At 38.4% G+C, this 13,911-nt stretch overlaps 1 protein-coding gene across 2 annotated transcripts in view; it reads right to left on the reverse strand.

Moving 5' to 3' along the window:
• The window catches only part of LOC126237519 (putative E3 ubiquitin-protein ligase UNKL), a 303,009-nt gene that overhangs the window by 207,466 nt on the left and 81,632 nt on the right, over positions 1-13,911 (reverse strand). The gene's annotated exons all lie outside the window — the stretch shown is intronic.

Consider the following 13,911-nt stretch of genomic DNA (forward strand, 5'->3'; position numbering starts at 1 on the left):
GCTAAACTCATAATACCAGTTTTGTTTTCTGCTGACATATTTTTTATTAATGTGAATACGTAATTTTATCTATGAACTGCCACATTTTCATAATACTTGCGAATGATGCAGGACATGAAGTAAATACAGACCTTTTCGAAGCCAAAAGTCAGTAATATCCTACTAACTCGTGTTAAAATAGGCTCAATAATCTTACATATACGTAATGCTTTATTAAGATAAGACTGCCGACGTGATGTTTCTGTCCATTAGTTTACTGAACGCAACAGTAATCATCAAAGAGAAATTAATCAACAGCAGAATTTCTTTCACAATATCTAAAACAATCTGATAATGCTAAAGTAGTGTACAAATTCTATGCCTGCAGAAACCTACTGGTTCTAACAATGTCATTAAAGGAGTGTAGTTTGAAGAGTATTTTCGTCTAGAAATGAATTGCCTTGACGATTGATCGATCAAGAGCGGGAAAGGTAAAATTTTACGAGTATATGACGAGAGGGCCAAGTGCTTGAGAGAGGACTTCCCGATCAATACAAGTGCCTGAGGGACGACTTTCCTATCAATCTCGTGGATAGTTTTGTTTCTCAAATCAACAGAGTGTGTTATCATGCAGTAGAACAGGTGATGTAGTTTTGTTGATCGATTTTCTTACACTGCGACCGAAAGGTGTTTCAGTTGTTGGCAACAAATTCCAGCTGTGATACAGACACCCCTTGGGGCAGAATTCGTAGCCCAAAACAAACTTTTGGTGCTATCAGATGTAAAATATTATGTTCACACTACTCTTTGCTCGAGTTTACATCTTTTGGTGGGGCTCAGCCTTTCACTTCTTCTTAGGAAGTTAACGATAAGGCATCATAACACATCACCAGTAACAGTTCTGCATAGGAATGCTCAATGAGCGACCTGATGACGTTCAATAATAGTCACTCGGTTGATTTTTGTTGTTTCGAATTAGAGCATGCAGCACTCCTACACCAGACTTCTGAACTTTGCCTGTTGAATGCAAATGTCGCATGATGGTTAAATGGTAATCCATCATATATGTCAGTAGTCGAGACTTCCTTAATGTGGAAAATCATTCATGCCAGAAAGATCTTTATTGAAACAAAAATATCTGTTTCTAGTGTATTTTTCCCAAAAGCACTCGCTCCACAACAGTTCCAATTTTTCTAGCTGCCTCCTCTGCACTCACCCCTCTGTTATACCAAAAGTAAATATTGTATTGCAGACGTTACACGTTTTTTCCACTTGCGATTCAATTTTACTATGCTTGACTGTAGTTAATGATTTTCAGGTATGCAAAATCCAATGCTTAACTGCAAGATGATAACTAGAACTTCAAATTCAAAAGTGACAGATGATACGTACACTGACAGCGTGGCGCCGCGTTCACGTGGGCGGTGCCGGGTTTCAGGCGCCGGGTGGCGTCTGGCCGGTGGCCGCTGCAGTGCGAGGAAACGCTCGAGCGTAAGCTGTTATGATCGCGACGCAGATAAGAGCTGTCCTGCGGAATTGTTTATGGAAGTACTTGTTATTGCTGGTGGGTAGAATGTGAAGCGAATCGTCTTCGATGTTCAATCACACTCGTAACTTTAGACAAGGGCCGAAATGTGGTAAAAAAAAAAAAAAAAGAGAGGAAAGAAGAAGAAGTGTAGTTGGACGCGAACAGGCGAGTATAAGTTTAGAATGCATGACGATTACCACTAGACCACGGGCTCACTGAATAGGACAACATCTAGGAAGTAGACAACACTTCCTCCTGACACTTCCGTATCTTACAGTGTTGCCAGATTGTGCAGATGGCTGGACTTGGAGTTGTCAGGGGCGGTCAGTTTTACTGGCCACCTTAAGTGAACGACTCGGACTCAGTCTCTGTGGCGGCCGGCCGGCAGTCAGTTTTTATGTCTAAGACTGTACATGTCATACGCACATGCAGACAAACCAAAATTAAAAAGTTAAGTGTGTTGCAAAGTACAACTGTAAATTTATGTCAATGATACGGATCTATACTTTGAGCATAAGATCCACTTTCTGTAGCTGGACTATGCCAATATGGTGCATTACTTCCACAAATGATCCGTCACTCTTATGATTTCAAGATAATTTTTACCTGAATTATGTTTGTGTCCTTGAAGTTTTTTGATGCAGTGGACCTGACACGCAGTGCCACTGATCCGTGTAGGTTGGCTTCTTCACAGTCTGCAGAGGGTCAAGGGCTATAGGAGAGCGTCAATCTACACAAGCTACGAAATGACAATCACCTGTTACATCATTCGACCATATTTTGTTGCTCTTACGAGGCATAATCAAAATGTAATGGGATTTTTTTTAATTTAATGGGCTTTATACATCTGATTCTCAATTTTTTCTCTTATCTTTTTGGTACAAATGTTCCTGATGTATGTTTGCATTTTCAGCTGTTTTGAATATTTAGTTTACTGTTGACAGTCTAAAAGGTCATATGTGTTTTTAAGAGCTCGGCGAATTTTTACTTACGAAAAACATGGATCACAGAATTTGCATTACATTTAGCTTGAAAACTGTAATGAAGTGCAGCAACACATTTGAAATGTAGACTGTGGCTTGTGGCGAATCTGCTCTGAGTGAGACAAGAGTTTATTGAGTGGTATAAACATTTCAAGGGGGGTCGAGAAGCTGTATAAGACATCAACTGCCCTGGACGCCCCAGCACACCAATTACTAATGGCAGTGCAGAGAAAACGGTTCTGGAAAATCATCGAATCAGCATCAGAGAGGTTGCCGACACTGTCAGCATATCCTTTGGCTCGTGCTAAGCAATTTTTTCAGAAGTTTTGGGCATCCAAAGTGTAGCAGTAAAGTTTCTTCCACAATAGATGAATGAAGCTGACAATGATCCTGAACTTCTAAAGGTTATAACAGGTGACAAAACATGGGTATACAGGCATTACGTCAAAACCAACACAAACTGACTGAAGAGACACGCTGAAAAAAATTTGACAAATCTGATCACTTGTGAACTTTTTCTCACTGTTTTTTTTTTCATTTCAATGGAACAGTGCATCACGATTTACTGCCGTAAGGTCATACAGCCAATAAGGAATACTACCTGGAAGCTATGTTCCAATTGCATAAAGCAATCCAAAGAAAACAACCGAAACTGTGGCAAAACCGCTTGTGGAAATTGCATCATGATATTGCTCCCGCTCACATCCCAATGTTTGTGATTTTTTGGCAAAAAACACAACTGTTATGTTGCCTCGGACACCGTATTTGCCGGACACGGTCCCGTGCGACTTCTTTTTTTTCCCGAGGCTCGAGAAAGGACATTGTTTTGCCACCATTGATGAGATAAAAACAGAATGCCTAAAAGAGCTGAATACCACAACAAAAACTGAGTTCCAGAAGTACTTGCAAGACTGGAAAAAGAACTGACACAGGTGCATTATATTTGACAGGGATTACTTTGAAGGGACAAGCTGATGTTGACAAATAAGTAAAGATTCTTTAAGAAAAGTACAAATTCCCATTACTTTCTGATTCGCACCTCATAGATGACAATTACAATGTTGGGTGAAGAGATCTTTGAATAATTTGTAGATCAGATCATCATTTCTGAATAGCAATTTAAATCAGAAAGACATTTTATATTTTCTCTCTTCAACTGACATTATTGTCTTTCCATCTGCTCCTCAATTTCCAAGATGCCACAGTGTAAGTGACCCCCTCACAGCAGGTGGAGATGCTCAGTTGCCACCACATCTTAGTGACGATCTTTGCCCACACATCTGTCACCAAATCTGCACATATCCAGCTAGCACACAGTGGGAAATTATCTACACACTACCTACCTAAAATAATGTTTTTACATGAATATATTCCATCGGCTTGAGAGGAAGAAGTGAAATACGTCATTCTCGATGAACGTGTTCACCACATAATTCGGCAGTTTACTCTTATTTCCTTTCACGTGTATTGGTGTGACCTGTAAGGTTTCCAGTCCTCGAGTACAGATCTTACGACTGATATGACTGCTAAATATGGAGCTAATACATTAGCAAACTCTGGCAGAAATCTAAGATTGTCTTCACTAAGAACCCTGGTGTTGCCATTGTATCCTGGTAGAATTATTAAATTGTGGTCTTCTCTAATGGACTGGACTGCGGAAAACATTAACATTGTACTTCCAATTCTATGGTTTTTATACAGCAATTTGAAGCTTGTGTGTCTCGGTCTCTCAGATTTGCTTGTCAACTTCGATGTAGGGTCACTTTTTACCTGAGTTCCTCTTTAAGGATCCTCGTAGTTAATTGGTGAAGAGCTGGTCAAGGAAACGACCAAGATTTGTCACCACGAGCTGATGTAGATGTATTTTTTATTTAATGACAGTTTTGAACAAACACACACAGTGGTATGAGGAGCTCATAGTCCCAAAGAGTTGCCAATTTATTAATGGAGGATTTTGAAGACATGGCCCTAAGGATGGCATTTTTAAAACCTATTTCTTTTTTGGAGGTATGCCAATGGTACATTCATTGTATGGCCACATGGGAGAGCTGCTATTAATGGTTCCCTAGCTCATTTAAGTTGCCTTCATCTCCACATCATGTTCACAATGGAGGCTGAAAGGAGTGGAAAGCTACCGTTTCTAGATGTCTCATTTACAGAAAGGAACACTAGGATACAATGATTATCTAAAGCCCATGAGCACGGACCATTATCTGCATGCATACAACTGCCATCCATCGTTCCAATGGACGGCAGTCGTGCAGACTTTCGCAAGAGCAGCTTAAGTTGTTTTAGATATAGAAAGCTCGACCAAAAACTACATGACCTTAAAGTTGTCTTCAAACAGAATGGCTGTACAGAGAAACGGATCTGCTGTGCTATCCACTTTGGACTTTGCAGGAACCATTAGAAAAGACATGTAAATTGGTGGCTTCTCTATCTCTTTCTGGGAGCAAATCTTTGAAAATATGAAGAATTTTAAAAATATGAGATAAAAAGTGTTTTTTATCTGCCAGTCAAGATTAGAGCACTCCTTGGCTCAGTACAGTATGACTTGGGATTGAGGAAGTCCAGTGTGTACAAAATCCCCCGTCACTGTGGGAAAGCTTATATTTGTCAAACAATTCGTACTATTCAGATTGATGTGCTGAGCACCAGGACAACGCAAGTTTGTGTCAGCCTGAGAAATCTGTTACGGCAGAGCGCCATCTTATTGAGGGGCATAAAATGTTGTATGGAGAGACAGGTGGACCTTGTCAAAATGACTTCATGATCTGGTTGCAGACACGAGAAGAATATTATTAGTTTACGATGTTTAAGACTTTATAATTTTATTTACTTACTCTTATTTACTTACCCGAGACAATGAAACTGTCTATACAGTTATTTGTTTATTGTTGGAGGAAAAGAATAGTGTTAAGGTTACATTGGGTCACTGGGTAATTCATGTTATTCCCATAATTATTAGGCTGGAATACTTAATGATTCTTTATTACAGAAAATGAATTTTTCCTAGTATGTAGGTCACTTTGTGCTAAGTGTGCTTATACCATTATAAATTATATAAATGAGTAGCCCAGATGTAAATGCCACCAAATGCATTTTTTGTCAATTTTGAGTTGATCACACTACCGTGTAGATTTTTTTGGCGCTTATGTGATGGAATAGGTTTCAGGGTGGAAAACCTGCTCTAAGCTGTTGACGATGGCTATAGAAAATCGTGTTCATTTGCAAAAGCCACTAAGTGCACAACTACTGCACGTTGTCTTCAGGTGCACAGCTCATTAAATATCCAATGTTTACAAAACCTCCTAAGTCCAACAGGAATGGTGATCGCTGTGCTGTGTCCAGATGCAAAGTGTGCCAACTGACATCAGTCTTACTAATCTAGATATTCAAAGCTACCTTTCAGTTTGTTACGATTATAAGGGATATTTTTCTTATTCAGAGTTAGGTTGGCTGAACTGTAGCAAATACGTATGCAACAATGAAGCTCTTCCTGCAGATGCATTGTCGAAATACAAGTCAGTAAGCAGAGTTCAGATGACGAATATGATGTTTGCATAAGTGATTTTGTGGATGGTTTAAATTCAGATGATGGTACTCGTACAAATGAGTTGGGAGTAATTGAAACAGTAGCAATTTTGCAGGAAGTCGAACCCATCTTTGTAGCTGCAAATGACCAGAACGAGACCGAGGGAGACTTCCCTTCACAGCAAAGGAAGAAGTGTCCTGATCAGTAGTAAAGAAATGTTTCCAAAACAGAAAGGTAAAAACATGAACAGTATATTTAAAGCAATGTTATGCAATGAAAACTGTGTTGACCCTAATTGTTATGACATATGTGGAAGGATTAGTGAAAGTTACTGTAAACCAGCATTTCCAGATTTTTTTTAAAAGAGAGAGAGAGAGAGAGAGAGAGAGAGAGAGAAAAGAAAAAAGTGTAATTTTTTTTAAATCTAATGTTGACCATTCATATTTGTTCTCTTTTTGAGGTTAAGTAAGTCAGTTTTTAGTGGTAAAAAACCTCCTAAGTCCAACAGGAATGGTGATCGCTGTGCTGTGTCCAGATGCAAAGTGTGCCAACTGACATCAGTCTTACTAATCTAGATATTCAAAGCTACCTTTCAGTTTGTTACGATTATAAGGGATATTTTTCTTATTCAGAGTTAGGTTGGCTGAACTGTAGCAAATACGTATGCAACAATGAAGCTCTTCCTGCAGATGCATTGTCGAAATACAAGTCAGTAAGCAGAGTTCAGATGACGAATATGATGTTTGCATAAGTGATTTTGTGGATGGTTTAAATTCAGATGATGGTACTCGTACAAATGAGTTGGGAGTAATTGAAACAGTAGCAATTTTGCAGGAAGTCGAACCCATCTTTGTAGCTGCAAATGACCAGAACGAGACCGAGGGAGACTTCCCTTCACAGCAAAGGAAGAAGTGTCCTGATCAGTAGTAAAGAAATGTTTCCAAAACAGAAAGGTAAAAACATGAACAGTATATTTAAAGCAATGTTATGCAATGAAAACTGTGTTGACCCTAATTGTTATGACATATGTGGAAGGATTAGTGAAAGTTACTGTAAACCAGCATTTCCAGATTTTTTTTAAAAGAGAGAGAGAGAGAGAGAGAGAGAGAGAAAAGAAAAAAGTGTAATTTTTTTTTTAAATCTAATGTTGACCATTCATATTTGTTCTCTTTTTGAGGTTAAGTAAGTCAGTTTTTAGTGGTAAAATTATACCACCTTCATATTTTTATATGCCAATTTTGTAGAATATTCAGACTTTTCTTTGAAATATAATGTATTCTGTTTATATTCACAATACTTAAATTCCACATTTCTGTCATTCCTAACATATTTTGCAACCAAACGTTTGTTTTGAAATTGGATTGTGTAGCGGGACTTTGAATTTCGCCGCGCTGCACTCGTTCCCTCAGACATGAATTGTGCCGTCGCAGCGGTATGAGCGCTCGACGGCAGAGAAAATACTAAAATTGTAACTCTTTTTTGTTTTTTCTATTCGTTTCTTGATTGTCTCTTGATAGCCGAAGCTTAAGGCAGACGTGATCTGATCAAGACAAAAAAAATTTATTAATGTGTAGACATTGTGGAAGATGTTATGAAATTCGGAGGATGGAGAGAAGCAACTAAAATAAATTGCATTTAATATCAAGACGGTTTTGGATACATTAGAGATTCCTGGACAATGAAACTTATCGCAAGATTTCGGAGCAGACTTTTCCCGCGACAGGACGCAATTTTCGGATGTGTCATTTTTGAGCAAATTTGAAACTTTAATGTGTATTTTTCCCCAACAGAGAATAACCAAAAATCATGAAGTTTAAAGGGTAACTAAAACACCAACTTTATTGTACCTAAGCGAATGATTATACAACAATATTGTAAAGAATTTTTGTAACTAATTCAATCTGTTTTCTTTTCATGGCATATATTGATGCAAAACTGTTATTTTGAGACCTTTTGGTGATTATCCGATGGAGATGTATTAAGAAAACCCCTATTTTGACGAATACGATTTACGCAGAAGTGTTTGACCAGCCGCTGCAGGACAGAAAATTTAATGGTGAGTCACACAATTATGTTTCATTCAAACATTCAATAGCCAACTGCAGAATCCGTTTTTCCCTTTCCACGCATCCTGTAATTTTCTTCTAGATTTTTCCAAAATTATCTATCTCTATTGTAGTTTGTGGTAATTATAGTATTGTTGTAGCATATGAAGATCGTGAATTTGACCGCCAAACAGTCATTTGTTACGAAAAATTTTGTCCGCCCTGCTGCATCTTTCTCAACCATTGTTTGTAATAGAGCAATCACTTAGTCAAATCTTTATTAATCAGACTTATATTATTCCCATTTGACTTACGATTATACATCCTATTACAATGGAACGCGGTAAGGTAGAGATAGTTTCGGCAGATGAGTTAAGTGAAGCAGATTCATCTTTCAACCAACAAGAAAGTCCGCGTTTCCCTCCATGGACGAGTTCACAGATCAATGCAATGATTTTGCCTCAAACTCGCAACATTTGTAATGATACACAGATGGCGACTTTAAATGACGACATGTGGAATGGACGCGAGACTAGACCGTCAGCGCCATTGTTAACATCAATATCAGAACCGAATATGAGACAAATTCAGCAATGTGACACAAATCGGACACAGGAAACTGACAAACTGGACCGACTATTAGAGTTATTTGCAGACATGAAACAAGACGTTAGTCAGAAAATTGACATATTAAACCATACTATGACCGAAAATTTTGAACGAATGACAAAACAGATGACAGAATTAAATAACACCACTCAACAGCTCAGCCAGCGATTTGAGACATTGTCTGATCGAGTCACTAAACAGGAAGAAACTTTGGTTACATTCACACATGAAACAAAAAACAATATCACCCGATGTGAGAATAAGTTAACTCAAATAGTTAATGTGCAGCAGGAAGTGAACACCCGTGTGGAAGAGTTAGCTCAGGCCCACACTTCACCTAGCTCCACCCAAGAAAAGCTGACTGAAGAAGTGGGAAATATTACCCAACAGCTCACAATGGTAGTTCTTGAACAAACCCACCTCAAAGAAAAGACAGAAAAATTAGAAGATCGAGCGGACCTCGCGTCACTAAATAACGACACCAATATGGCCAAAAGAATTGTACACGAATGTAAATTGTGTGACGACTATCTGGACAAAAAACTTGAAACAATTACACAGGACATACTTTCAAAAACAAAGACACATGTTAAAGACGAGACAAAACACATAGAAGACGAAGTGACAAAATTACGAGACAATGTTGAGCCGTGTTTGGCGATTGGTGCAAAAGCATCGTCAGGGACCGACAAAACAGCTAAAACCATGGCTAATGACACAGACGGAACACCTATTGTGGAATCACCTATTTCAAGTCAAAATTACAATGCGCCGCTTTCTTTTCCACCAAACGAACAATATTACGGTACGACACCTCGAGTAGCAAGTGACACAAACCACGTCAATAGTGCTATGCCAACCGGCATGGCCGATGACACGTTTGTAAGGCATGGGTATTTCCAGACATTTTCCACTGAGGACAAGCACAAAGTCCATCATATTGTGTTTATTAGATCATTTGACGGTGTTTTTCCACGTAGTTGGTCAGAAGTCGATAAAATCATATACGTCACCAATCTCATGAGAGGACGAGCAGCTAAGTGGGGTGCCGCTATGAAGTGGCGGTGCCTTACGTTTGGAAAGTTCGAACAAGCCTTCTTGGACGAATTCTGGTCCGAGAATGAGCAACAGAGTCTAAGGAGAGAAGTGTGCAACCCCGAGGCCTATGACCCTAAAAAAAGAGACATTAAGACAATACTTTGAGACGTACCAAGACAAGACACTGTACTGGACCAAACCAGCCGACTTGCCAGCGATAATTGACACTTTAAAGAGCCACTTACCCTTTCCATACCGAGACAGATTAATAGGAGTACCAGAGAATGACGTTAAGACTTTCTTAAACTTCTTAGATGAAATGGACGTAGTTTACAGAGGCGATTCACGCCATTCAAATTTTCCTCATATTACTAACCAAAATCAGCACCCACCCCAAAGGAACCGTAGGGACGGTGGTTGGTGGAACCACCCGTCCGCGCCGAGACACAATACGACGCCTGCGCGCGAAACATCTCCAAATGGAAACGTGTATGACGGTAGGAACAACCGCAGAAATTCGTGGAATAATAATAACAACAATAATTATCACCCATATCAAAATGGTAACTACATGCAAAATGAAAATCACAGACAGTACAACAACAACCGCAATGGGAGACGTGAGAATAACCAGTACAAACCGGGCTACTTTGACAGGAACATGCCATATAACAGACATAATTACCACCAAAACAATAACAATCCCAACAATCACCGACTGAATATGTGGAACACACAACATTCACGCATGACAAATCATAACCCTCCACGGAATCCGCCGCCGTTCCCCAGTATACAGTCATGCACTCCCCGCCACGAAGTAGCAATAACAATTGCGGCGCGCCATCAGCTGACGCGTGGGCACCAACCGGCCGGAATGTAAACATAGTGGAGCTGGTCAATGAACCCGGACAAACACAGCAGACGACGGAAAACAGTCGACGACCGAGCTAAGCGCACGTGCTTCGGTCGTGAGGTGTTGTAAGAGCGCAACGGCTGGGACAGTTTGTTTCCTCAGATCCGACGACAAAATGACAGCAGAACAGGAATTAAGAAACCTATCAGGTTGATGACCTCGTTCTTTTGCGTTCACGTCCCAAGTCTACAAAATTAAAACAACTGAACAGAAAATAGCAGCTATTATATTCAGGTCCTTTCAGAATAGCAAGCATACCTCACCCAGGTTGTTACTCCCTAGAATACCCATTATCTCACAAGCTGAGGGGGCTGCATCCCCACAGACATTTGAAACCCTTTGTGCACTAAAACAACATAATATAATGATAACTAAGTTGAACATGAGCAAGTTGCTGTGAGAACGAGATCATAAATATTTGCATTGAATACACGAACATTAAGTTATACAGCCTAAGAACACAAACATTCATTTATGGAAATTATATACTGCAGTTACACTTGTACACATAATTATGAAGAGAATGTAAACCCAGGTGACTACACTTACTAAATGAGGAAAGATATTAATATAGGAATAAGATCTACACAGGTTACATTTGTTGTTAATTGTAAATTATAAGGTGAATCAACAATTAGTTAGTTATTTCAAGGCACTCTAATGACAGGAGATAATAGCTGTTGAAATCAGTAATGACATAGGTATGTAGCAGAATGAATGAGGATGTAAGAATGAACTATCAGTATGAATGAATTAATATTTAAGTTAATATAAGAAGGTAAGTTACTGTGAAGTAGTTGATGGAGACAAGAGATTATATGAGGAAAATATTATTGGAGTTTTATGAGAATGGAAGTGCCATATGGCCCCACATATGTGATATATTAATGTTTGATGAGGGATATGTTTAATGTATAAGGATATATGTATTATGATGAATATGAGAGTAAGGAATGAGTAAGAATGTTTTGGTAATATTGTGCTACATAGAGAAGTGAGTAAACAGTCTACATCTTTAAGATTATGTAAGAATTTCAGTTTGAAAGAAAACATTTGTGATGAGTTAGAACACGTGAGTGCAAGGCGTTAAAGGTGAATCTATTTTCAGTGCCCTTGAAAAGGAACGAATGCAAGAAAAGCAGAGTGAACATAATGATGATTACAGCTGTTGAAAGAAGTGTAATAAGAATGTGACTCGTAAACACATAAGCTTTAATTTATTTCAGAAGTGTAACTTAGTAACCTTTCGTTATGTTTTGTTAAGCCATTGTGCGGAAGAAAACATTTATAGTTCGTGTTCAGACAGGAGAATGATATTTTAAGGAACTTAAGTTGAAAGAAATATAGTTTTTACACAGCCCTCATGTGAATACATTTGTATAAAAATTTTTTTTTTTTTTTTTACGAAAGTGAAATTTAGTGCCATGTTAGCCTTCATTATACTTACACACAACAGAAAACCCTGAGGAAGCAAAAGATAGGAGAGTTATTAAGGCTGTTTTTGTGACGTGCACAACACCTCCACTTAAGCGAACAGATGACAAAATTAACTCTACTTTGAAGACAACAATTGACTTTTCAAGCAATGCAAGGTAAGTGCAAAGGAGCAGTGACCACCCGTGCAACCAACGTCGAGCAACAGACTCTGAGAAAGAGACATTTTACTGTCAATTATAATACTATGTTCTTTATTTATGTTTTATAGAAAGAAATGATATATATATACACAACATACATGATGTTTAACCTTCATTAAAGTAGAAGAAAGTTCATGGTTGAATTCTTGAGAGGAAATTTGATATGTCATTATATAATACACATTATGAGAGAGACAATCTCTGAGATACATTTTCCATTTGTATAGACGGTATCCACAAGAAGTGGAGATATTGAGGAAGTACTGAGCAGATATGCGATTCACTCATGCAAGGATTTGTTAAGGTATAGTACACTAAGTCATATGAACAATCACAACACAAACAGAGAATCTGTCATGATGTTACACTACACAGACTTGACGTAAGGACACTTACATTTACCCATGAATTGGTAAATTGTAAGCACCTCCTTTCACACACCCCTTGAAGGTGATGCAAACGTTATAATGTATTATGTCCTCTTTTTTTATGTATTAGCTGTAGAATTTGGTAGTTTTTAGGTAGTGAATAGTTTTTTCCAGTCTATCTTTCTTTCTTTCTCCATTATCCTACCACCTCCTGCAGCTGGGTATTGTTTGTTTATGGAATGTAAGAATATATTGTGTGACAGTAAACTTTCAGGTATGAATTAAAAGACATGAAGAAAATTGAGTATGGCATTACAAGCCTGGTCAACCACTAGCCAAGATATGGAATCAAAAGAAATAAATAAATAAATAATAAATGAAGGAAAGCCCGTGCTTTAAGTATTAAGTCTGATATCCCTTGGCACGCCCAAACCTGAATAAAAAAAAAAAAAAAATTAATTAATACCCCAATAGGAGAAAGCCAATGGGACTTAGTATAATTTTTTAGTGTAAATATTTCACATGCATATTCTTGTAAATTTATATATATTTGTGTATGTGTTAAAACTTTGCATATTGTCAACATATTTTGAAATGTGACCACGAAATGTAAGCTTTCATAATTAACGATGTAAACATGCTGGGACACAGTGAACTGTTAAAATGTAAATATGGCAAAAAGTGTTGCAAACTGTGAACGTTATAAACGACGAATTTTGTGTTATTTGTGAAACTTATGGTGCATAAACCAAATAAATGTTTGTAAATCGATATAAACTGCAATTTACTTCGACGATAATGAGGATTTTCACACTGCAAATGAACGTTTGTTGGAAAGTGTAAACAACGTGGTGAAACACCTACCTTTGCAAACATCGATGCCGTTGTTCCTGGCCGGCCTTCAGATGCTTTGGAGACAACAAACTCAGCACCTGTCGTAGGCGATGTGGAGGCTAAAAACTACATCGACCCGGGAACAATAGTCATGAAAACGCACAAGGACCTGGAGTGTTGTGTCGCAACAGAAGACATAGACATTGCTTCAGATCACGCACACGCTCAATCTTATGGTGTCACCGGACTTAACACACCATTTATGCTGGAATAACAACTTGTAATGAACACTATGTGAGAGTGAATACTGTTCAAGACTGTCATAACACAGCGATTTTGAAACTGCCGCATGCGAAATTCAGCGATGCTACTGCGCATGCGCAAAGACTACGTGCTGCCAGAGATGCATTGGGAAATCAACGCTGGGAGCACACAACAT

This window comes from Schistocerca nitens, chromosome 2, assembly GCF_023898315.1.
Source record: "Schistocerca nitens isolate TAMUIC-IGC-003100 chromosome 2, iqSchNite1.1, whole genome shotgun sequence".
In the NCBI taxonomy this organism is placed as follows: domain Eukaryota; kingdom Metazoa; phylum Arthropoda; class Insecta; order Orthoptera; family Acrididae; genus Schistocerca; species Schistocerca nitens.